Consider the following 25,499-nt stretch of genomic DNA (forward strand, 5'->3'; position numbering starts at 1 on the left):
CGAACTATAGAGTGCGGCTGCCATATGAACTGGTGTGTGTTTTGCTTCCAGTTGTACCTGTGCTGTGCACACTCTGGCAGACGCAACTGCTCAGTGGATACAATGTTGCGAGCTCCACGGCAGCAGACGGGCTGAGTGTCAAAGTGCTCGTTTGTTAGCAGCAGAAGCACCCACAGCTGCGCTGCACCTCTTGCTCGTCGGTTTTGTTTTTCTGCTTTTGGAAACTGCTGTAGGAAAGGGGGTGCACCGGTCCTGGAGGTACTGCAATACCAGGTCAATGCGTGGAGTGGACAGAGCAAGCTCTTTTTCCAGCTCCCTGTTCTAAAAATCCATTTAATATATGGTCCCCAGATAGGGGACGTATCAGATATTAAACGGATAAGAACAGATTTTTTTTTTTAAGTTGACAAACCCCGAGGGGTATTTTTATTTTAACAACAAATTTCCAGACATAGTAAAAATGCTCATATAGTACATTAAAACACATTGTACAACATATTAAAACATACCATATAAAACATTTCAAAACTTGTCTACATATATTTACATGTTGTTAAAATCCACATTAAAATCACATAAAAGGGCGCTTGGTGGCACTATATGATGGAGCTCCATTCCCCGATAAGCCATTTTCTGGATAAAATAGGAATGTTTTTCCTGTCCACAATATAATATTCGTACAAATCATTAAGAGCAATGGATAAAATATCTTTAACCGATAAAACCTCATGCTTAAAAACTAAAATATTTCTGGATTTCCACAGAGCTGCCTTCACTGAGTTGACCATCTTCCATGCCATAATTCTCTGAGTCCGTGTAGGGCATTCCAGACATCCATATAGTATTCCTTCCAGTGTTCGTTTTTTTAGTCTTGTTATTTTCTTAAGCAACGGTAAAAACTGAGTCCACATCCTCTTTGTTAAAAAGCAAGTCCATATCAAATGCTGTGTTGACTCTTCCTCTGTGCATCTGGGTCTTGGGCATGCGGCGGTGTTGGTCAGTCCTCTACGATGCTGGAATGCCCGGCATGGAAGACAGTCGTGTATGCAGCTCCAGGCCAGCTCCTTCTGTGGGTTAAAAATATGATTATTAACCAATCTCCACGTATCTTTTGTTTTGAGCTCATTAAAATTACTGACTTGAACATAAAAACCACTTTCCTTAAAACTCTTTATCATTAATTTAGAATTCATTAAAACCTGTGCACTTTTTCCAGTAAAATCGTATAAAACCACAATTTTCTCTAAAATCGCATAGTCTTTGGATAGATTAAAAGAATAAGGGGAGTTTAAAACTGTTTTGAACCATCCGTTCCGCCTCATAAAATAACCTATATTATAACTAGAGATGAGCGAACGTGCTCGGCCCCGCCCCTTTTTCGCCCGAATACCGCGATTTTCGAGTACTTCCGTACTCGGGCGAAAAAATTCGGGGGTCGCCGTGGCGGCACGGGGGGGGGGTTGCAGCTGGGAGTGGGAGTGTCCTCGTTGAAGGAGACACCTAAAATCTGCACCGAGTCGGACACAGGAATGGGGACATCTGACAATGGCAGGTCCCTGATGTTTAAAATACTGCTTTTGTTAAAATTTACCTTAAAACCCGAGGCGCAGCAATAAAACTCTATTTGTCTGGTTGCTCTCTGGATCGACAGGGTGTCCCTTCCAAGAATTGCCACATCGTCCATGTACCCCACTACTTTGGCCTCGATTCCCCCCCCCCCCCCCCCACCGGGCAGGGGGATCCCACGGATCAGCTTGTCCCGACGTATTGTGCATAGGAGAGGCTCTAGTGTGCAGATAAAAAGTAGTGGGGACAAGGGACACTCCTGCTTTACCCCGGACTTTAAAAGTACTTCCTGTGTCCTAAAACCATTGACTAAAATTCTACTCGTGCAGTTGTTGTAAAACGCTTTTAAAGACAATAAAAAACCTCCCGGTATACCCATTCTCTCTAAAACCTTAAAAAGATAAAAATGTGACACACGGTCAAAGGCTTTTTCAAAGTCTATAGTTAAAACCGCCATTTTCCCGTTTCTTGTCTTTGTGTCACTAATACAATCTTTTAAGAGGTTAAGATTCTCCCATATGCTCCTCCCGGGCACCCCACAGACCTGGTTGGGGTGTACAACTTTGCTTATTACGGTCTTGAGTCTATTTGCGCATATTTTGGCCATTATCTTGTAGTCACTGTTTAGAAGGGTGATCGGTCTCCAGTTTTTGATATCAGTTTTGTCTCCTTTCTTGTATAAAAGAGACACGTCACCCTTCTTCCAGGACCCCGGGAGGGCTTTCGACATAAAAACCTCAGTAAAAAGGGAGAAAAGGTCATCCTTAAAAATACCAAAAAAGGTGACATAAAACTCTATGGGTATACCATCGGGCCCAGGCACCTTACCTGGTTTAAAACTTTTAATAGTGTCTAAAATCTCCTGTTCTGTGATGTCCCGTGATAAAATCTCATGAGAACCAGGATCTAAAACGTCAGTGATCTCCTTCAACGAGTCATTCATAAAATCAATGTCAACAGTTTTTGTATTAAAAAGATCCGCATAAAACTCATACACTTTCTTTAAAATACCCTGTATGTCCTTGGTGCCACCGAGATCATCGAGGGCTGTACGCTTGTCATGGATTTTCTTAAAGAAGTACCTGGAGCAGGTCTCGTTCTCCTCCAGATGTTTCACTTTCGAACGGAATATGATCTCTTTTCCTCTCTGCTCCAGGCACCGGGCGATCTCTTTCTTCACCTCGATGATCTCGTGGTCCACCTCTATATCATGTTCACGGAACTTATACAGGGTCTGCAGGCGAGTGTTCAAATTGGCATAAAATGTACGTTTTTCTCTAGCTTTGGTGATCCCAACCTTGATAAAAAATGATTTGATTTTTTGTTTCATCTTCTCCCACCATTGGCTGGTGGGAGTGTTGGGATCTTTTACTCGCCTGCAGTTTCTATAAAAAGTGATAAAATCAGATAAAATCTGCGGATCTTCTAAAAGGGACACGTTAAATTTCCAGGCATTCTTACCGGCTTTTCTCTTAAAAACGGTATCAACTTTAAAATATAAAAGCTTATGATCCGAGAAAACATTGGTAAAAAGGTCACATCTAAAAGGCAGTATTTGATAAGAACAAAACATAAAATCTATCCTGGAGCTGCAGATCTTATTGCTCCAGGTGATGCCGGCTTCCTCTGATGCATTGGGGTTGCATGTTTTAAAAGCATCAGTAAGTTTGGCGTCTAAAATCACGTTGTTTAATATAGCAGAGGTCTTGTCATAATTTCTACTTACTGATCTGGAAAGCCGGCGTTCCCCCTTTAAAATGCAATTAAAATCCCCCGCTAAAATAAGAGGATCAGAATCGCTAATAAAAAGGGGTAAAATCTCTAGCATTTCTGCACGTTCGTTCTTATCTGCTGATCCGTAAAAGTTTAAAAACTGCCATTTTATACCATTAATAAAAGCTTTGACCAATAAAATTCTGCCTGGTAAAATTTCGTTAATAGTATCAATTAAAACGTTCCCTTTAAAAAGAATGGCGACCCCCGCCGATCTGGTCTCGTTAGAGCCGGACCAGACCGACGGTCCATGTACCCAGTCATCTTGGTATTTTTTGTACTGGGCTCTATGCGGGATCCCGCACTCCTGCAGGAAGAAAACGGAGGCAGCAAAAATTGTCAGATAGCTGAAGAGGGCGACCCTCCTCACGTGGCTCTCGATGCTTCTGACGTTAAAAGTGAGTCCCGATAGAGCAGCCATTGGAGACTAGGTGATACGAGGGTCTTCTTCTTAGAAGTCTCTGGGCAAGCCAAAGACCTCGCTGGCACTCTCGCACCCCCCCGCATCCGAATCTATCGTAAGCGGGGATGCTGGAGAGGAACCTACCTCACTAAGTGGACCCCCTACGGTGCCCGAGAGAGGGATCTGCGTGAGATCCCATATTGACTGTATTCCCTCCGGAATCTCCAAGGGGGCTAGCAGGCCAGCTCCCGTCTCCATCTCTTCCCCTTCTGTCGGGGTGGGTACTCGGCTCGATCCTGATCCACCGCTCTCGGAGGTGGCTCCCCCGCCCCCTCCTGTCAGAGAGAGGGAGGGGCCTTCTGCGATGACACCGCAGGGGGTACTTTCTCTGGGTCCTCCGGCTCCGCCGGGATCTCCGGAGTTCCCCCCTGCACCACCTCCGAGTATGACCTTCCGCCCGAGCCTTTCCTCCTTTTATTTGCTGCTGCTGCCGCCGTGCCCCCCGGGTCCTCCGCCTCAGGCACCGCTTGAGCGGGCATCTTGGGAGGTTCCGGACCGGCTTCCTTGGCCCTACTACCTCCACCGGTTTCCCGGGAGGGAGAGCCTGTCCGCCGGTCACTCACCCTCCGCTTGATTTTCCGCTGCTCTAAACCGTCCTTCTTGGGGGGTCCACTGGAGACCTCCATCTCCTCAGGTTCCTCTCCCTGGGGGGGTGTTGTTCGGTTCTCTGGCAGCCCTGGCCACTCCTCGGGTCCGGGTCGCCTTTGCTGCTCCGCTTTTTGTGCTCTGTGGGGACAAGACGAGTGGAGGTGACCAACACCGCCGCAAAAAAACACCCTTTTCCTTTCTTACATTGACTAGTTTCATGGTCTGTGCCCCCACATTTCTTGCATGTACTTGTGCAATTTTCTTTTTGGTGACCGTATTGTGAGCAGATCCTGCAGAAGTCAGGCATTCCCGCAAAGTACAGGTCGCCATTCACTTTCCCCAATTTAAAACGCGCAGGCGTTAAGATCACTCCCCCGGGCCAACTGGGGCACTTACACACGTGGCCTGGAATCGCCACTTCGAGGTCCAAATACCAAACTCGTTCATAATCTTTCCCATACATCTGACCGATTTAAAATAACGTAAAAGGAAGTCCTCGACCTCTTTTACATCAGTGTAGGGAGAATACATTTTAATCACCACAAGTTTGGTTATGTCGAGGACGTGCTCGACCAGCAAGACACCCTCAAGCTTCGGATCTTTTCTGATTGGAATGGCGGAGACCAAGTCTCTAAAGATGCCCGCCTCGGTCAGGGTCACGTCATTAATCCGTCGCTTGGGGTAATCTTGGATCGCAAGGATCTCTCGCTTTTGTACCTTGAATATGCCTTGTAGCACGTCCTCGACCACATACTTCAGACCACGTGAGTCCGCACTATCTGTAAAAGAAACACGTACAGTGTTCTTGATCCGCGCATATGCCGGTATATCGTGTGGGCCCTCGCCCATTTTTGGTGGGTATCACAAAAACCGCTTTTGTGATGATAGTTGGTGAGCGCCCTCCTCTGGCCCGGAGACCAGAAGAGGCAGGGGGATCGCAACCCGTTTACCCTGGGACTAATCCCTCTCCCTGATGGCAGCAGGCGGGTGAAGCCCACCGAAGTGGCAAAGGAGAGGGGTACCCGAGTTACCTCCTGACTAATACCACCTGTACCAGGTACACTTCATCTTAGCCAAAAGGCCGAGAAGCGATAACCCAAAACGGGTTTCACCTGTAGCCCGGTCCGCCCAACTCCACTTCCAAGGCTTGAGGCAACACGCTCAGCCGGCACTCTGGGCGCACCCACAATGCACCCAGGCAGCTGGGAGAGAGTTTTAAAACTTTGCATAGCCCCGCCCCACGCCTTCTCAACCGCGCCCAGCCTCACACCCTCAGTCCTTCCTCTTGCACCGTGCTCACGCATCCTAGGCTTGCAGAGCCTGCTGCTGCTGCAGGACTCGTCAGCTCCCTACAAAGGATGGTTAAGCCGGCGATGACACTAGAAGCAAGCACTAGTTTGTCTCTGAAGGTGCGTCGGCCGGTCGGTTGGTTGGAGGGATCTCTTCGGCCGGCCGCATTTCAAGTGGGGACGGATGGAAACTTTTTTTTTTTTTTTCAAATCAATTTTTATTGGAGTTTTAATGTTTAAAACACGACAAACAGAAAAAGTCAAAAGATTAGCAAGTTGTCAGCCTTATTACAATCTTATGAAACATTATAAACAAGGGTGCTCGACTCGTGAGGGCCCGGGGGGGCCACACCGCCACTCCTGGGAAAGCACCACTCCAAGGCCCCCACAGGGCGCTAAGCTATTGGTCTACGACAGAGTGACAGACCGACAACAAAGACAAGACAATGGGGGGGGAGGGGGAAGGGGGTGGGCTAGGGAAACTAGGAAGGGAGACAGGTAGGCTACCGTGGTAGTAGGTAAGTACTCTCTAAGTCTAGGAGGCCTTACTTGAACTCGGAAGCTCCAGGGAGTCAGGATTGGGGCTGACGCCACCGTCCCCGTCCGACAGACCACGCCCAACCGAACCAGGCCCTTCAGGACCGGTGAGTTCACATTTATTTCTCAGTACCCGCCATGGGGACCAAATTTTCTGATATTTATGGTGGGTTCCGTTTGACCAACTCACCAATTCCTCTAGGCTAGCAATCAGGTCCACCCTGTCTCTCCACTGCCGCAACGAGGGGGAGGTTTGTTGGCGCCAAAGGAATGGGATAAGCGCTTTGGCTGCATCAATGAGGAAGGCCAGGAGTTGATGTTTGAGGGGATGGAAGGCTGGGGAAGGCTTCCACAGGAGAACCAATTCAGGGGATCGTTTCAGGGATGGGAATAGCTTTTTCAAGATTACCTCAACGTCATTCCAAAATGGGGCGACCAGCGGGCAATTCCACCACAAGTGTAAGAAGGAGCCAGTGTCAGCGTCACATCTCCAGCACCTTCCGTGTGGGGCCAGTGCATGGTCATACAACCATTGAGGGGTCCTGTACCACCTCACCAAGAGCTTATAGTGACCCTCCTGGGAGGTGACACAGGAGGAGAGGCCAAAGGCCGTCCGCAGAATCAACTTAGTGTCACTCTGGGAGAGGGAGATACGGAGTTGAATTTCGAGATGAAATCTCGGAGTACTTTGGTTATATGGAGGGTCTGTAATGGGTGGGGAGTCCTGCCAGGAAGAAGCTCACGGACAATTTCACTAGGAGGTCTATGTGCCCGAACCTGAATATCACAGATTTTCTTATCCTTGAAAATACTCCAGACGTCGGCCGAGCACGGATCAAGAGGGAGGTCCATTCTATATAAGGCGCTCATAGGGGCGCAGGGGGATGGAGAGGGAGCCAAGCTCTCTCTCAAGCCGTTCCAGGTCTCAAATGGTCCTCTGAGTAAGGGGTCCCCCTTTGCCCTCCTCAAGCCTCCCCTGTCCGGGTACCACAGGTCCTCTCTGAGGGTCGGGCCGTAGGTCTTTTCAGCTAGAGAGAAAATTATGCCATCTCCCCTGGGGAGAGCCATCTCCATCCAGTATTGGAGCTGGGATGCTAAATAGAAGTCTCGGACGCATGGCATACCGACACCCCCCTCGTCGACCCTCCTGACTAGGAGGCAGTTTGCCAGTCTGGGTCTTTTTCTTTTCCAGACGTAGTCTGAAAAGATTTTACGGATGGCTTTAAAGAATCTGCTAGGGAGAGGAATTGGGAGAAGGTGGATCTGGTAAAGGATCACCGGCAGCACATAGGATTTTAGAACATTTTTCCTGCCCAGCCAGGAGATTAAGGGCTGGTCGTAAGCATTCAGCAGGTTTTTTACTTTGGTCAGGAGCTGGTCAAAGTTGGCAGAAACAGGTCCTCCGACCTTTTGGTAATTTTTACGCCTAAAAAGTCAATCAGTGATTCGGACCACGCAAAGGGAGTTGAGGTTCTAATGACTCTGCTCTGGGGTAAGGGGATAGATACGTTGAGGACAATGGATTTTGTTTTGAAATTTGAGAAAGAGCCAAACTCCTCCAGGCGCTTGACCAAGGTGGGAAGGCCCGAGACCGGGTTGGTAATCAAAAACACGATGTCGTCGGCAAAGGCAGCCAGCGACATCGCTGCCCTATTGATTTTCAGGCCCTGGATCCCTGGGTCTTCTCTAATTTCTTGTAGGAAGGGTTCTAATGTTAGGATGAAGAGGGAAGGAGAGAGGGGACAACCCTGGCGAGTACTGTTTTGAATGTTAAAGGGAGGGGACAGGGAGTCATTAATTTTCAGTCTGGCGAAGGGCATAGCGTATAGGGAGAATATTGCAGAGACGAACCCCGGAGGAATGCCATAGTGCAGCAGAACCTCTTCCATGTACCCCCAATCCACCCTATCAAATGCTTTATCCTCATCCGTACTTACTAAAGCAAGGGGGATATTGTGGGTCTGGGCATACCTCGAAGCATGTAGCAATTTTAGACAATTGCCCTTACCCTCCCTCCCCCTTATGAAGCCGGTTTGTTCTACATTAATAAGGACTGGAAGGTAAGGTTCAAGTCTTTTGGCTAAGAGCTTTGCCCAGAGCTTTATGTCCAGATTAATCAATGAAATTGGCTTGTAACTACTGCACTCCTCCGGGTCCTCTTTTTCTTTTAATACTAGGGTTACGTGGGCCTTTTGCGCCTGCCTCGGGAGAGGGCCGCCCTGAAGGAGGGAGTTGAAAAGCTCCGTAAGCTGGGGAATAAGAATATGTTTGAATGCCTTGTAGTAGGTGAGAGAGAAGCCGTCAGGGCCAGGGCTCTTCCCAGGAGGGCAGGAGGACAGCAAGTCCTCTGTCTCGCGTGTAGTGATTGGGGTTAATAGTTCTACAGCCTCTGCTTCTCCAATTTTTGGGAGCTTCAGCTTGTTAAGGAATGTCTTAATCCTGTCCCTGGAGGAGTCCGCAGCCCCAGGAGAATTAGTATCCTTTAGATTGTATAGTTGCGAGTAAAAAGACTGGAATTCTTTTGCGATTTCTAGTGTCGAGGTGATCTTGGAACCTGAGGGGGAGGTGATAGAAATAAAGTTTCTAGAGCGGGCCTTCTTGATCATGGAGGACATAAATTTACTGCCTTTGTTTCCCTGGGCATAGATTGTATGTTTAAAGTGGAGATGCTTCTTGTTGAACTTAGAATCTAGGCATATTTTGAGATCTTTTCTGAGGGCAATGAGTTCGTCCAGATTTTTTTCCTTTAGGGAGGACTTAGTGGATTGCTCGAGTTTAGAGATTCGTTGGAGTATTACGTCAATCTCCTTCTGTTGCTTTTTCTTGGCACGTGAGCCAAGGGCGATTAGTAGGCCTCTGGCAAAAGCCTTATGGGCCTCCCACACAATCGGGACTGAGAGATCCGGAGTTTTGTTAAGTTGGAAATATTCTGATAATTGGGCGCTAATTTATTCCCTATCACTCTCTAGATCTAGAAGCGAGGGGTTTAGTCTCCACCTCCACTCCCGGGGGGCAGATAGAGAGGGGCCAAGATCTACATGTACTGGGGCGTGGTCAGATATGGTTATGGGGTCGATGCTAGCTTTTTGGACTGAGGGCAAAAGGGTGGAAGACACAGATATAGTCTAGGCGTTGATACGAAGCGTGGACCGAGGAGTAATATGTGTAATCCTTTGTGGAGGGGTATCGGTATCGCCACGCGTCCAAGACCCCCAAATCCGCAAGACTGCGAGCCAATCTCCTCAGCCTGACCTGAGAGACCTGTGATCTACCGACTGACGAGTCCAACAAGGGGCAAAGAGTAATGTTAAAATCTCCCCCAAGGAGGATAGGGCTAGTAGCGAAATGTCCGAGGGTCTCAAGTTGTTTAGACAGCCACGGCACTTGGTCTTTATTAGGGGCATATAGATTAGCTATAGTCAATTTGGTATTGTTTAATGTGCCCCTCAAAAATAGGACCCTGCCTTCTTCATCGGAGTACTGGGCCTCACAGGAGAAGGTGACGGACTTATGGAAAAAGATGGAAACCCCCTTAGAGGATGACGTTGGGTGAGAGCTATGGAACCCTACAGGGAATTGCTTCCCAGGCAGGGAAAGGCATTTACCCCCCTTAAAGTGGGTCTCCTGTAAAAAAACCACCCCAGAGCCATACCTTTTCAGTAGGAGACTAAGATGGTGTCTCTTGGCGGGCGAATTCAGGCCCCGGACGTTGAACGTAGTGAGCCGAAGCGGGACGGGCATGGGGCCCCGGCAGACTTGGTGAGAGGAACCTGCTAGCGGAGTTGAGAGAAACTTTTGTTAGCTGATCACGTGGATATTAGAGGCTCTGAAAAAACACGGCAGCCTAGCAATTTAAGGTTAGAGGAAAAGGAGGGGGGAGAGGGAAAAACACTAGGAAGGAGGGGGCACAGTTGGGGGGGGGGGGAAGACAAATGTACTTTCTGAGAACAGAAAAAGAAAACCTTAATCAACCGGTACTGTTTTAGGCAATCCTGGAAAGGACTGGGTTGCCTTTGAGTGGAGGCGGGTCACCAGCGCTGCCGAAAGCAGAGGGCAAAACTGGTCACACAACCTGGCAGGTGGGCACCCAGAGGAGCCTTAACATTAAAAGGACGGCAAATAACAAAGTTGAAAAACCAAAAGAGAAGAGCAGGTTAATTAACCTTTAGCAGAGACAGGGAAGAAATGCAGGCAGATACATAACAAGTGAAAAATTGGAGTCGGGGGGGGGGGGGGGAAGAGATCTTGCGGGAGATCTCCATTTGCTGTGGTGGCTATCACAGCTTGTCTCATCCTCGAGAGAATTTAAGCAAGGGTCTAACCAACCGCAGAAATCAAGTGTCCAAATTCGGGGTGTCCTTGTTCCTTTTTTTTCTTGCTTTTGGGCGATTTGGTGGAACTTGCTTGTTGCCAAGTCTCAGGAGGCGTCAGCCTGGGAAGCTGGGGAAAATCCGGGAGAGGGAGCCATGAAGGAATATCCATTGGGTCCAGCTCCAGAAAGGCCCAAGAGTCCCTGAGATCCTCTGGGGATCTGATAGCAAGCCTGCGGCCCTTGTGGGTGATATCCAGGCCGAAAGGGAAGAGCCAGGCGTATCTTATATTCTTGGCTCTGAGGGCTTCCAGCAGCGGGCGGAGGATGCGACGCTTTGACAACGTAGATGGAGCCAAATCTTGGAAAATCTGGAGGGAGGCATCCCCGTATTTTAAATCCTTCCGGGCTCTTGCGGCCTTCAGAATGGCAAAGGCGTCTTGGAAGGACAATACTTTGCAGATAATGTCCCTGGGAATGTCTGTGGGCGAGGAGGGGGGGGGGGGGGTCTGAGGGCCCTATGTATACGCTCGATCTGGACCGAGTTGGCTCTTTCCGCACCCAATAAAAGTTGGAAGATCTCACCGGCAACTTTGGGGAGGATATCCGAAGCCCAGGACTCGGGGAGGCCTTTAATGCGGATGTTGGAGCGCCTGTTACGGTTTTCCAAGTCCTCCTGCATTAGCAATGCCCGGTTGAGGTGATCGTGCTGTTCCTCCAGGGCTTTGGATAGGGCAATCGAGTGGTTAATAACTGAAGCTGTAGATGCTTCTAAATCCTCCACTCTACGCCCCATGTGTTTGAGATCATCCTTAACCCCTTAGTGACAAAGCCTGTTTGCGCCTTAGTGACGGAGCCAAATTTTGGAAATCTGACATGCGTCGTTCAACGTGGCATAACTCCGTAAAGGCTTTACATATCCCAGTGATTCTGACATTGTTTTTTTGCCACATGTTGTACTTCATTTAGATTGTAAAAAGAGACCGATATAATTTGTGTATATTTATTAAAAGTACCAATATTGGAAAAATTTTGAAAAAATTGTCATTTTTTCACATTTTCAACCGTAATATCTCAAATATGTCCAAACATACTGTACAAATTTTTGATAAGATATGTATTTCCATCTGTTTACTTTATTCTGAATGCACACTTGAAAAACTTTTGTGTTTTTTTTAACCATTTAGAGGACGTACAAATTTAACATTACTTTTCAGCATTTTGAGGAGCACTTTGTTTTCCTGCACCAAGCCAAGTTTGCAGAGGCTCATAAGTGTCAGAATAATAGATACACCCACAAATGACCCCATTTTAAAAACTACACCCCTTAGTGTATTCACTGAGGGGTGTCATGAGTATTTTGACCCCACCAGTTCTTTTCAGGAATTAGTTCAATTTAGGGGCCAAAAAATAAAATTTCATATTTTTGCAAATATGTCATTTTAAAGACATATTTTTTTCCTATAGAGCCCATGAAAATGAGGATTTACGCACCAAAATGGATACCCCCGTTTCTCCCGTGTTCAGAAACATACCCATTATGGCCCTAATCTTATGTCTGGATGCATAACGGGAGTCAAAATGAAAGGAGTAGTCGGTGTCTTTCAGAACATAAATTTTGCTTGAAGGCGTTTTAGGCCCCATAGCACTTTTGTAGAGCTCTTGAGTGGCCAAAACCAAAGAGAACCCCCACAAGTGACCCCATTTTGAAAACTAGACCCCTTAACGAATTTATCTAGGGGTGTACTGACCATTTTGACCCCACAGTTTTTGAATGAATTCAAGCCAAGCAAAAGGAAAAAATTGTGATTTTCATTTTTTTGTCAATTCTGTCATTTTAAAAACAGCTTTTTTTGTACAGCACACGCATGAATGAAGCCTTTCATCCCAAAATGGATACCCCTCTTTCTCCCGTGTTCAGAGACATACCCATTGTGGCCCTAATCTTATGTCTGGATGCACAATGGGGCCCAAAACGAAAGGAGTAGTCGGTGGCTTTAAGAACATAGATTTTCCTTGAAGGAGTTTTAGGCCCATAGCACTTTTGTAGAGCTCTTGAGCGGCCAAAATCAAAGAGAACCCTCACAAATGACCCCATTTTGAAAACTAGACCCCTTAATGAATTTATCTAGGGGTGTACTGCCCATTTTGAGCCCACAGTTTTTGAATGAATTGAAGCAAAGCAAAAGGAAAAAATTGTGATTTTCGTTTTTTTGGCAATTCTGTCGTTTTAAAAACTGCTTTTTTGGTACAGCACACACATGAATGAAGACTTGCACCCCAAAGTGGATACCCCTGTTTCTCCCGTGTTCAGAGACATACCCATTGTGGCCCTAATCTTTTGTCTGGATGCACAACGGGGCCCAAAATGAAAGGAGTAGTCGGTGGCTTTCAGAACAGAAATTTAGCATGAAGGTGATTTAGACCCCATTGCACACTTGTAGAGCCCTTGAGCGGCCAAAACGACAGAGAACCCCCACAAATGATCCCATTTTGAAAACTAGACCCCCTAACGAATTTATCTAGGGGTGTACTGTGTATTTTTACCCTACAATTTTTGAATAAATCTAAGCAAAGCAGTAGGAAAAAAATTACAATTTTCATTTTTTTGGCAGTTGTATCAATTTAAAAACTGGTTTTTTTTGTACAGCACACATAGGAATGAAGACTTTCACCCCAAAATGGATACCCCTGTTTGTCCCGTGTTCAGAGCCATACCCCTTGTGGCCCTAATCTACTTAAAGGACGCATGGCTAGGCCTATAATGGAAGGAGCACCCGTTGGATTTTAGGGTACAACGGAATAAATTCCAGGCCCTATTGCCCACTTATAGAGTCATTGAGCGTCCAAAACTATAAAGACCCCCACAAATATCCCCATTTTAAAAACTAGACCCCTTAACGAATTCATCTAGGGGTGTACTGCGTATTTTGACCACACAGTATTTGAATAAATTTCAGCAAAGCAGAAGAAAAAAATTACAATTTTCATTTTTTTGGCAATTTTGTCAATTTAAAAACTTTTTTTTTTGTACAGTTTACATAGGAATGAAGACCTTCACCCCCAAATGGATACCCCCGTTTGTCCCGTGTTCAAAAACATACCCATTGTGGCCCTAATCTACTTACAGGAAACATGGCAAGGCCTGTAATGGAGGGAACACCGGTTGGATTGCAGGGCGCAACTGAATAAATTCCAGGCCCCATTGCTCATTTGTACGGAATAAAAATTGACTCCCTAAAATCCCCCCCCTCCACGCCCTTTTCGGCGTTCCCCAAATCTTAGATAAAAGTAATAATGTGAACTGTGTAGTATTTCCAAAGACGGGTAATTATGGAGGCTGGTTGGGATGGGCACATGGGGCAATAAAACCGGTATCCCCCCTCCTCTCATGCTTTTTGGGAGTCATTTTTTGACCTCAGTAGCGGGTATGGGGTGTAAAAAGTGGCGCTCCGTGAGTCTTCGTAAGCTTGATGAGGTGCGGCGGTCTCACACAGAAGGCGCTCAACAAGCTGCTCCTGGAACTGCAGGAAGGCAAGCGTTCCCGGGGCTTCTTGTAAAATACGTATTACAGGTAGCGGTCTGAATAACGCCGGGCTCACGCAGCCGTAGGTGGATCCCGGCTGTGAGCCCGGCTGTGACCCTGCGTACGGCCATGTAATGTACTGCGCATAACTGCGTACTTACACGGGCGGTCATGTGCAGTACACTTTTTTTTTGTTGTTTGTATTTCCCGCACCGTCGCTTAGCGATGACGCGGGTACCCGCAGCCCGTATACAACGTAGTTGCGTATGGGCTGCGGGTATATCTGCGACCATGGAGCACAATGGGCTCTATGTTGCGGATATCCGCGGTAAAATAGAACCTGCTGCGTTCTCTTTTCTGCGAGTGGATTACGCAATTCCAACCTGCTAATGTGAGCGGAATTGTGTAATCCAATGCGATTGATCTGCGTATTACCGCTAATCAAACGCATGCGGAATCCGTAATTCCTATCCGGTCATGTGAGACCGGCCAAAGGTAGATCGCTACCATTTTTTCACGTGATCAGGGACCGCTCAACGAGGCCACCCGTCACTGCTCCAGGCTCTCGGTGACCGTTGGTCGCCGAGAGCAAGGAGATATTAAGTTTCCTGGGCTCCCCGACTCCTGCGCATGTGTCCGATGTTTTGCCGGCGGTCGCATGCGCAGAATACGGGAAAGTTCACGGAAGAAGATTGCGTCAGGGTGCAAATATGGAGGCCTCCGGTAAAAAATTTTATCTCCTCTCACCGATCGCATCAGTGAGGGGAGATGAAGCTTCACCTTTTTTTAACTTTTACGTGATCGCCATTATTCTTTGGATAACGGCGAACACGTGACCAGGAACCGCTCACCGCGGCCCTCCGTGAAATCTCCAGGCTCTCGGCTAAGTTTTGTAGCCAGGAGCAGGGAGATTTTAAAAAACCACGGCTTTTGCGCATGCGCCTGCCACATTGGTGACGGGCGCGTGCGCAGAAGCTGGGGTGAGGTCCGCGGATAAATCCGCAGGCCTTAGGTACGTCATTTCATCCTCCCTCACGGATATGATCCGTGGGGGGAGATGAAACGCAAGCTTTTTTTAACTTTTTAAAACTTTTTTTTTACTTTTTGCACTTTTTTTTTTTTACCTTTTACCCCTTTTTTTTTTTTTTTTTTTTTTTACTTTTTGCACTTTTTTTTTTACTTTACATGATCACTGTCATCCATTGGATGACAGTGATCATGTCCCTGGTGACATCCCTCAGCTCTTGGCTACACATGGCAGCCAGGAGCAGAGCAATTTTGAATTTCCCGGGGCTCGAGCCCCTCTGTGCACGCGCCCGATGTCAATCATCGGGCGCGCATGCGCAGACGGGGATTTCGGGTCCCGGGACATCGGGACATCGCAGAGGACCGGGGGTGAGTATCTTCACCTCCCCTCATGGATCCGATCCATGAGGGGAGGTGAAACTTTACTTTTGTTTTACTTTTTAAACTTTTTCGCGATCACCGCTATCGCAATGGATAGCGGTGATCGCGGGCCCGGGGACCGCTCGCAGTGGTCCCCGGTAACACCTCCTGGTTCCCGGCTACCTTCAGGAGCCGGGAGCCAGGAGATTTTAAATTTGCCGGGGACACCCGGGCTTCTGCGCGTGCGCGTGACGTCATCGTCAGGCGCGCATGCGCAGAAGGCCGCCGGCGGGTCCGGGAGGACCAGATCTCCGGGGGACACCGCCGACAAGCCGTGTGAGTATTTTCAGCTGCCGTGATGGATCCGATCCATCATAGCAGCTGAATTACTACTTTTTTACACCGTTTTATTTACTTTTTTGCGATCGGCGCTATTCATTTTATAGCGCCGATCGCAATGCCGGGGGGGACTGCCCGCATCCTGGGATGACAGCTCCATACTGTCGGCTACCTGCGGGCACCGACAGCATGGAGCTGTCACGTCCTCAGGCCAGTGGGCATCAATCCAAAGAGGATGCATAAAACTACGTCCTCTAGGATTTAGGCCCACTTTCTGAGGACGTAGTTTCCCGATGGGGCGGTCGTTAAGGGGTTAATCTCGGCCAGATCCGATATAAGAGGGTGCAGAGCATTATTAATCAGCTCCCTCATAAAGCTTTTAGTGATTTCCTCACTGCCCTCCCCGGAGAAATGATCCCCCTTTCCCTTCTTACTGTTTGAAGCTGCAGCCTCGCTGGCCGGCGCCATCTTGGTGAGCGGGTGGGGAGAGCGGGCTCCGCGTTCTCTGAAGAAGCGCTGCATCTCCGTCTGGCTTTTTTGTGGACGAGGGGTTCCCTGCTGGTCTCCGGTCTTATCTCTGCTGCCCTTCGGCATGTCCGCTCTTTATAGCCGCTGTCGGGTCCGCTAAGGGTGCCGCGCCGAACGGAGCTCTCTGCTCAAGCGGCCATCATGTTCAGCGGCCAGGCTCCCGGATGGAAACTTTTTACCTAAAATGAGGGAAATTGGCTTCGGCCCCATAGGACTTTATTGCCTTCCCCTGGGCCAGCATTAGTAGACCCTAGTAAGGAGAATAATAGAGCGGCATGGTTATCCGAAGAACTTAAAAACATACAGCAGGCCTTTTTTTTCCCGCCATACATACATAACTACAGATTTTATATTTTTTTTACATATACACACACACACACACACACACACACACACACACACACACACACACACACACACACACACACACACACACAATCTTAAATCTATCTTTAATCTATATCTACAAAATCTATAATTCAGAAATAATCCATATCTATATTCTACATAATTAATAAAGATAGATAGATAGACTCACTCACATACATACATACTGTATGCAAATGAGCCAGGTGTTTGGAAGGCTGATGATGTCACTCCTTTGTGATGTCATGAGCCAGGTGTATGGCAGGCTGATGTCACTCCATTGTGATGTCATCAATTTAGAAGCATTAATACCAGGCTTGGCAGCCATTTTAGTCAGTCTCTGCTGCAGCTGGGAGACGGGAGATGGTCTTTATTTCCACCAAGAAGCTGCAGAACTACCGGTAACTGCATCATTTTTATTTTATTCAATATAGGTTTTATTGGTTTCATGGAGGGGGGGAAACTTTTGCATTATCTCAAAGCAATGTAAAAATAACTTTGACAATGAAACTTAATAAATCAATTTCGAGTTGAACTATATCATGTTTGTCTGTGATATTTTATAAGGTCTACAAACAGGGGAATGAGGGGAGGGTAAGGGGGGGGAGTGGTAAGGGATGGTAGGTATCTATGACACGGGAGAAAGAGAAAATAAAACAAATAGGGGGGGGGGGGGCGCGGGCTCCGGGATTGTTGTTTCTCTTTACGATTGTGGTTTAAACGTGTTACTTACATGTCCCTGTCTGTAACCACCTAGTAAATATGGATAGATGCCCGGAGCTCACCCCTATCGCCCAGGTGTGATACAATTTATCATAGCCTGACGGCTCATCTAGAAGCCTCATTCTCTCCATACGCTCTATTTCGTGGATCATTGTTATTTTTAGCGGAGTGCATTTTTTATGTAGCACACAAGGGGGAGACAGCGGCCTACCAAAATCTAGTTGGCTGCTGCTGTGGCTTTCTTTTTTTTTTTTTAAAAAAAAGGTAGGTTCCGTTCTTCCATGGTGAGGAATAGGCAGAGAGGTTCCGTTTTTGCCAGCTGGGGAATGCTTATAGGCAAGGCCTTATCCCTGGTGGTGCATGTAACGTCAGACCACGTTTCAGACATGCAGCAGCAGCGGTGGCAGCAGCAGCATTCAGTCAGTCAGTGGCTGACAAACGAGCTCCATGCAAGTTTACATTAAAGGGGTTGTCCCGCGCCGAAACGGGTTTATTTTTTTTTCAACCCCCCCCCCCCCCCCGTTCGGCGCGAGACAACCCCGATGCAGGGACGTACAGAAAGCTTACCGGAGCGCTTACCTTAATCCCCGCGCTCCGGTGACTTCTCTACTTACCTGTGAAGATGGCCGCCGGAATCCTCTTCCTCCGTGGACCGCAGCTCTTCTGTGCGGTCCATTGCCGATTCCAGCCTCCTGATTGGCTGGAATCGGCACGTGACGGGGCGGAGCTACATGGAGCCTGCATTCTGCACGAGCGGCTCCATTGAAGAGAGCAGAAGACCAGGACTGCACAAGCGCGGCTAATTTGGCCATCGGAGGGCGAAAATTAGTCGGCACCATGGAGACGAGGACGCCAGCAACGGAGCAGGTAAGTAAAAAACTTTTGATAACTTCTGTATGGCTCATAATTAATGCACAATGTACATTACAAAGTGCATTAATATGGCCATACAGAAGTGTATAGACCCACTTGCTGCCGCGGGACAACCTCTTTAAACAGACACATTTCTTTCTTTACTGTATTGACTGCGGTCTGTAATCGAGCGGTTGAACTGTTTCTGTGTCCATGCATTGAATAAAGCAATACATCCTTGTAAAGTAGACGTCCGTTCGTTGGAGTTCTTTGCTCCCCGAGTGTTGCTTCATCTCTAAACGTTGGCCTGGATCTTCATGGACGAATACTGCCCATCCCACGTGGAGCATGTATCTCAGCCCACGTGGAGTGCTGCAGTCCAATGAGGTATTCCGTGCTGCATAGCAAGCCTCGGGCCTGTATGATTGGGGGTCCGCTGCTGTCTGTCCACTCTGAAGCGCGCATCCGGGGCCGGCCGGGCGGCCGCTTTTCGACTACCAGCGACTGCATGCAGGTCACTCACACAGGCTGGGTGAAATGGCCTAGCATTATCCTGATCCGGAGGTGTAACTTGAAGCTGCGGGGCCCCAGTACAAAGTCTGGAACTGGGCCCCCAAACTATAAAGCTTCATTGATAGCATTGGTTTACAATGTGGGGAAGAGAGACTTTATGGGCCCCCTGGGGCTCCGGGCCCCCTGCACATACACCCATGACCCGAATACGTGGAGCATACAGACGCAGGCTGCCAGGATACGCTGTGCCTGCCCGATGTTTCCAACTTGGCTATTAGCGCAGCGGTAGGTACGAACTATAGAGTGCGGCTGCCATATGAACTGGTGTGTGTGTGTGTGTGTTGTTTTGCTTCCAGTTGTACCTGTGCTGTGCACACTCTGGCAGACGCAACTGCTCAGTGGATACAATGTTGCGAGCTCCACGGCAGCAGACGGGCTGAGTGTCAATCAAAGTGCTCGTTTGTTAGCAGCAGAAGCACCCACAGCTGCGCTGCACCTCTTGCTCGTCAGTTTTGTTTTTCTGCTTTTGGAAACTGCTGTAGGAAAGGGGGTGCACCGGTCCTGGAGGTACTGCAATACCAGGTCAATGTGCGGAGTGGACAGAGCAAGCTCTTTTTCCAGCTCCCTGTTCTAAAAATCCATTTAATATATGGTCCCCAGATAGGGGACGTATCAGATATTAAACTGATAACAGATTTTTTTTTTTTTTTTTTTTTTATAAACCAAAGGTTTTTATTTATTCACAACATAATAAATCCATCACATTAAAACAACAGAAATACATTTCCAATCATGACAAATCAACTAATTGTATCCATTTTTTAACCTTCCATATGCCTTCTGCATCGACTCCATCCTTTCTTTTGTCCCATAAATAAATGAAGTATAATTTCCCCAATACCATTCGCACGCTGTCCCTCTCACTTACATCCTTCCTCTTAAACACATACACATTCCTTACATCCCACAACACTTCCTTCACACACGCCATAAACAGCCACAACAGTCTCTCTCTCACACTGCCTCTCGCACCTAAACCAAACATAACTAACTCAAAGGACATGAAATTAACTCCTGTTATTTCTTTGCATAACGGGCCAAGTCTCCGCAGCACATTTTGTGCATGGCTGCAGTTCCAAAATAAATGAACCACATTCTCACATCCACCGCACCCCTCTCTTGGACATCTCTCACTCCTCACCAAACCTCTCACACGCTGAAACTCTCGCACCGGTAACACGCCATGCAGACTCTGCCATACAATCTCACTCTGCCTATTACTCATCCCATCCATCCGCACTTTCTTCCACACTCTCTCCACATTCACTCTGCTAACAGAATTAATATCAGACACCTCATCCTGTGATAGACATGATGATTATTTATAAAATGTCTATCGCTTTGTATAACCCAAATGTATTATGCTATTGTAATGACTTCAGCCTAATGTGGAACTCTGCTGCATAAGGAAAGAGTTAAATCACAGTGTTATATGTTATTGCTTGAGTGTTTTCCCAGTCCTCCCCATCCCCCACACACAGAATCTTCTTGAACAAAGGGATATCTACTTTCACTTTCAGATTTGGACACATGTTAAAGACAAAGGCTTCTACTTGAGAGAGGTGGGGAGAAGGGGAGGCGGGGGATTCTATATGATCCGACAAATAAGAATCCTATATGTTACTGATGTAACCTGTTGCACGCCCATTGTGTGTCTGTACAATAAAAGGCCCTGTCTGGCTGTTTCTGGGCAGAGAGCCATTTTGGATATGAGGCTGATAGCTTGTGTCTAATTTGCTCCACGATGACGTGTGCACACGATACAATTAGGAAAGCGACAAAATACCCCAAAAGCCTGCTGGAGAAAATCATAATCCAGTTCAGTGGCGTCCCTGGGTGGGCCGAGTTAAGAGATTTTGATTTCTTTCATTCTGGAAAAATACAGAGATCGGCGGATGGCACGCAGAACTCAGGGGCCCGAAAATCTACAGAACACGGTAAGATTGCTTTATGTAAATCTACCGATGTGATCTGGGTTCTGACTGCTTTTCTGCCTGTTCCTGGTCCAGAGTGATAAATCAATGAAAGGCAGGTAATATAGTTCTTTCTTACTCGGAAAAGACCACCGTTTTAACCTGCTTAAGGGGTATTTTGTATGCTGTGTCTGTTATGTCTGAGACGGTTAAAAATTGTGTATACAAGACCAAGAGATAAATTCTGTGAGGGTTAATGTGTCGGGAGGGCGGACTCGGCTGAGGGAACACGCCAGTGACACGTGCTCCTAGGTAAAACTAGTGTGAGGTTAGGAAGATTTATGATACGAATACTTACCATATGATTGAGCGTGTTATGTTCTCATATGTGGAAAGGTATTTACGGGTGAATATAGCCGTGGTGTGACGGCTGATTTCTCCAGAATATTATTGAGGTTTTGGTCATTGAAAATAATCGTCAGTCTCTGTGTATAGCTAAATGTCCTGTCTAGATCGTGTACAAGGAGTGCTCTTGGGGATTACTAGTATACGGTGGGCTGTTATAAAGGTAGATGAGATATATACCTTGAGCCGTTGTGGGTATTCTCCAGTAATCCCGTCTGTCTGGTATTATAGAAAGAATGTGCAGTGTTTATTGTTGGGGGGAGGGCTGCTGATAAGAGTGAACTGAAAGCTTTTTCCAATTAACCCTTTCTATTTACTTTGTCTTTCCCTGTGTTTTATAGAATTAATGCGTATTGTAATCTGAGTGGGAAAGAAGGGTTATATGGGAAGGATTTGAAGAAAGCAGATTTTACAAAAGAAACAGTACTGTGTGCAGAAACTTTGAATAGAATAGAATAAGCAGGTAGCATAGAGTTGATTAAAGTGAGCAAGGACAAAGGTCATAGAGCTTGTGATTTGGTTACTGAACAATGGGAAAGGATCAGGAAAAGTTGCAGAAAGAAATGCCAGGTTATAGACAGATAAGATAGATTGTAGAAAGTTTTCAGAAGATGAGCAGGAAGCCTAGCAGAAAGAAATGTGTTTTTAGATTGCTAGAAGGAGGTATAATGTAGTTAAGAGATTGAAGAGGGGAAAGCATGTAGGGGGGGTATGTGTATTGCTTATGAACAATGTAATGTCTTTGTGTTGACTACAGCCCCTCCCTGTAATGGCGGCCGTGCTTGCAATGTTTACAATCCAACATAGTGTGACTCTGCAGTAAATGTAGTGAGGCCTGCCCCCACCCTGAAGTTATTTCCCCCCATGTGCTCACTTTCAGGGTGTGTGATGTTACTTCCGGTCCCTCCCCATCCGGGGCAGGACCTGGCCCCGCCCCTTCCTCCTCCAGCGGCCATCTTGCCTCACCTGGAAGTGCTGCTACTCAGCAGCCATTTTGCCTCACCTGGGAGTGCTGCTGCCCCTGGCCCCGCCCGTTCCTCCGGCAGCCATTTTGCCTCACTTGGGAGATTTGTAGCCCCGCCCCTTTCTGCCTCTGGCGGCCATTTTGCTGCATTTGGGAAGCCTATATTTCCCAATGCCACTGTATCCAGTGCTAACATCATGATTGTCTGAACAAAGGTTTCGTTTGACCAGACTTTGTTACGCTCCAAGATGTGGCCACTTTGGATGTGTGATAAGTTCAGGGAAACAAACCTTTGTGGAGATGCAGCTTGGGACATAGTAGATGACTAAGCTGGTTTATAGTGCATGGAAGATTGGAGTTGATGCATGGGGGACAGAGGCCAGGAATACATGACAGGGGACGCCCTCTCATGTTCCCAGGGGCTCTGTTTTCCACTGCCCGCTTCTCCAATGGATGCTCAGACAGATGATGTTACGGAAGGCTCCTACAGATGAAATAATTTCCCTATAGTCACCCAGCAAACTTTTTCATGCAATTTGGTGAAGTAATTTTACTTTTTATGTGAAGAAAGAGGGACTGAATTGCCCAGAGTAGGATGTTAATTCATCCGTATTTTTTAGTTTTTCTTTAAGTCTTTTGTATATTCTAGTGTCAGTCTACACTGAAGCTATAATTATATTCCGACAGGAGAGTAAAAGCTAAACGCTGGTCATACCCTGAAATACTATTACACTGGGTGACGTAAAATTTTACTTGTGTTGCGCCCCCTTGTGTTAAAAAATGCTAACTGCGACCTGAAATTAAAAAAAAATTTTTTAAGGAGATTTTTGCTCAGACTTCGCTGCATACAATGTCACCTTGACCTACAAAGTGCTTGTTTTTGTGCCTCTTGGTTTACTAGTTTGAACGCAATGACTCTTTTTCCATTGAGTATTGCGGTTCAAAAGGGGGGAGGCATAGGTGATCTGGGTCATAGATGATCTAGGTGTTGTAGATCAGCTATTGGGTTTGGAAAAAAAAATAAATAAATGATTTTGTGCTACAAGATTCCGAGCCATGTGAAATAGAACATCAGAACGATTATTTAGTACTAATTCAGTAAGAAACTGCAGATATGCAAACAGTTATCAGAACCTCTGTTGATAATGCATATGTTGAGCTTTTTGCAGATGGTACCAGGGTGAGGATTGATGACTCCACATCGGATATGCAGTGGTCACACAACAAGATGTCCTAGAAGCAGAAGCTCTGCCTCCGCATGTCACAGTACAATAAGCGGAATGGAAGGCCCTCACTGAGGCGAGTAGAGTGGCGAGAGGTAAGACCGGCAATCCTTTACACTGACTCCTGGTATGCATTTGGCATAGCTCATGATTACGGCCCAATATGGAAGGCCAGACAGTTTTCTACCTTAGCAGGACAACCAATCGAGAATGGTGCAGCGGTACAGAGTCGCATGGAGGCCCTACTTCTACCTGACAAAGTTGAGAGTTCGCACCGATTCCTACACTGGAGAGGCGAGAGACGACACCCTCGCTGACAGCGCAGCAAAGGCAGCGGCCCTCAAGCCGTGGAAGAAAGAAGAAAGATACTGACAGCATGAGTCAGTGGTTAAAAAAAAAAAAAAAAAAAAAAAAACTTTGGACATTGACAAAAATTTGGACTTTGATATGCTAAAGACTTTTACAGTTACCAGCCAGCAAGGAAGGAAAAAATAAATGGACTAATATGGGAGCAGCAGAAACAGGACAGCGTGTGGTGAACGGTCAACAGCACTTGCCCACCACAGTTCCTGTATCCCATGATGGCCCAGCTGATGGATGGAAAGACCCACCTAGTAAAGCAGTAATGACGACGACGCTTGAAAGAGGTTGGGCGACTTCTAGATTCTCTGTAGCTGCTGCATCATTTGTCCGGTTTAGCATGATCTATGCCATGGGTAAGTCAGGGCAGAAGTAAATTTGCCACACCACACTTGCCGGGACCACTCTACCCATTTCAGGGATTGCAAATTGACTACGTTCAGCTCCCCACTTGTTGGGAAGTATGACTACGTGCTTGTTGTTGTTGATGTCTTTGCAGGTTGGAGGCCGACCCTGTTACCAAGGTAAACAAGTAGGTAACCGCAAAGAAGCTCATGAACGAGGTAAACTGTGAATATGGGGTACCAGAAGTGATTCAGAGTCAGACAGAGGTATAAACTTCGCAGGTGAATGTAACATGTCATGTCTGCTCTGGATGTATCCCAGGCCTTTTACATACTGTACCACCTTTAGTGTAGTGGAAAGGTGGAGAGACGTAGTGGCACGCTAAAAGTAAGATACTTAAAAATGACGCCACTTTGGAAAGACTGTCATCCAATAGCCTTATACAGTGTTAGATATGAACCCAGGGGGGATTATACATTATCTCCCTACGAGATTGTTTGGGCTAGCCCCAAGGCTAGGTCGTTACTATCCTCAGTGGTTACAATTACAATCTGATGTGTTGACTGAGTATGTGATTTCCGTTGTTAAAGAACTAACCAAAGCCTATGCACAGGTGTTCTCTTCCAGACTCAGAGGCAGACACTGGGACACATATCTTGCAGCCTGGGGATTGGGTGTGCGTCAAGAAGTTCCTCAGGAAGCACCCTCCTGAGCCCAGATTTGATGGCCCCTACCAGGTGCTTCTGACTACTGCCACAGCTGTGAAACTAGCCGAAAGACTTACATGGATCCATGCTTCATACTGTAAGAAAGCTTCAGATCCGGGAGACCAGTCTTAAGTTGTGCCAAAGACATTACTCTGGTTAGGGCTAGTGAGAGAGGAGGGTGGCAACCGGAATCCCTAGTCGGAAGAATATGAGGGTATGGTTACCTTCTAGTATAACTCGTCCAATGCTCAAGTAGCCGCATATTCCTTCGACTATTGTACTGTGGTCCCGTGTCTAGGCGCAAGATCCCACCGCAGGCCAGATTTAGCCCAGTCCAGCTGGTTATATGACTTATATACCCGGGGAATACAATATGTTTGCGCCACTGATAACGTCTGGGGAGAAGACTGCCGTTATTGGGGATTAGTGGGATGGAACGCAGGAACAGACTAGTCCTATAAACCACGAAGTGCCTTAAATAAGAAAGGGAGGAGCGGGAAATCCCTAATTAGTCGTATAACCCTCCTTGAGAATAATAAGGACAGCAGGTATTGGAAGGCTGAACTTAGTATGTTGCTTGGTTTTAATGCGGTTTTACATTAACCATGGGAGATCCAAGCCCGGGGGACGGGGAGACTTATAGTCTGGGGACATACCGGTACGGGAGGACAGATCCCTTAGGGAAGTTTAAAATAAGGGATATGGTAGATGCAGCCGAATGGAAGCCTTCACTTAGTCCTGTGCCCATAATTAACCCCCTCCGC

The 25,499-nt window shown here is 47.0% G+C and overlaps 2 non-coding genes across 2 annotated transcripts; both read right to left on the reverse strand.

Moving 5' to 3' along the window:
• Window positions 1-236: 236 nt before the first annotated feature.
• LOC136574106 (U2 spliceosomal RNA) lies at window positions 237-424 on the reverse strand. The gene has a single exon (XR_010786235.1). It is a non-coding gene; the product is annotated as a U2 spliceosomal RNA (small nuclear RNA).
• An 18,879-nt stretch (window positions 425-19,303) lies between these two features.
• LOC136574164 (U2 spliceosomal RNA) lies at window positions 19,304-19,491 on the reverse strand. The gene has a single exon (XR_010786272.1). It is a non-coding gene; the product is annotated as a U2 spliceosomal RNA (small nuclear RNA).
• Window positions 19,492-25,499: the final 6,008 nt, after the last annotated feature.

Source organism: Eleutherodactylus coqui, chromosome 7, assembly GCF_035609145.1.
Source record: "Eleutherodactylus coqui strain aEleCoq1 chromosome 7, aEleCoq1.hap1, whole genome shotgun sequence".
NCBI lineage: Eukaryota > Metazoa > Chordata > Amphibia > Anura > Eleutherodactylidae > Eleutherodactylus > Eleutherodactylus coqui.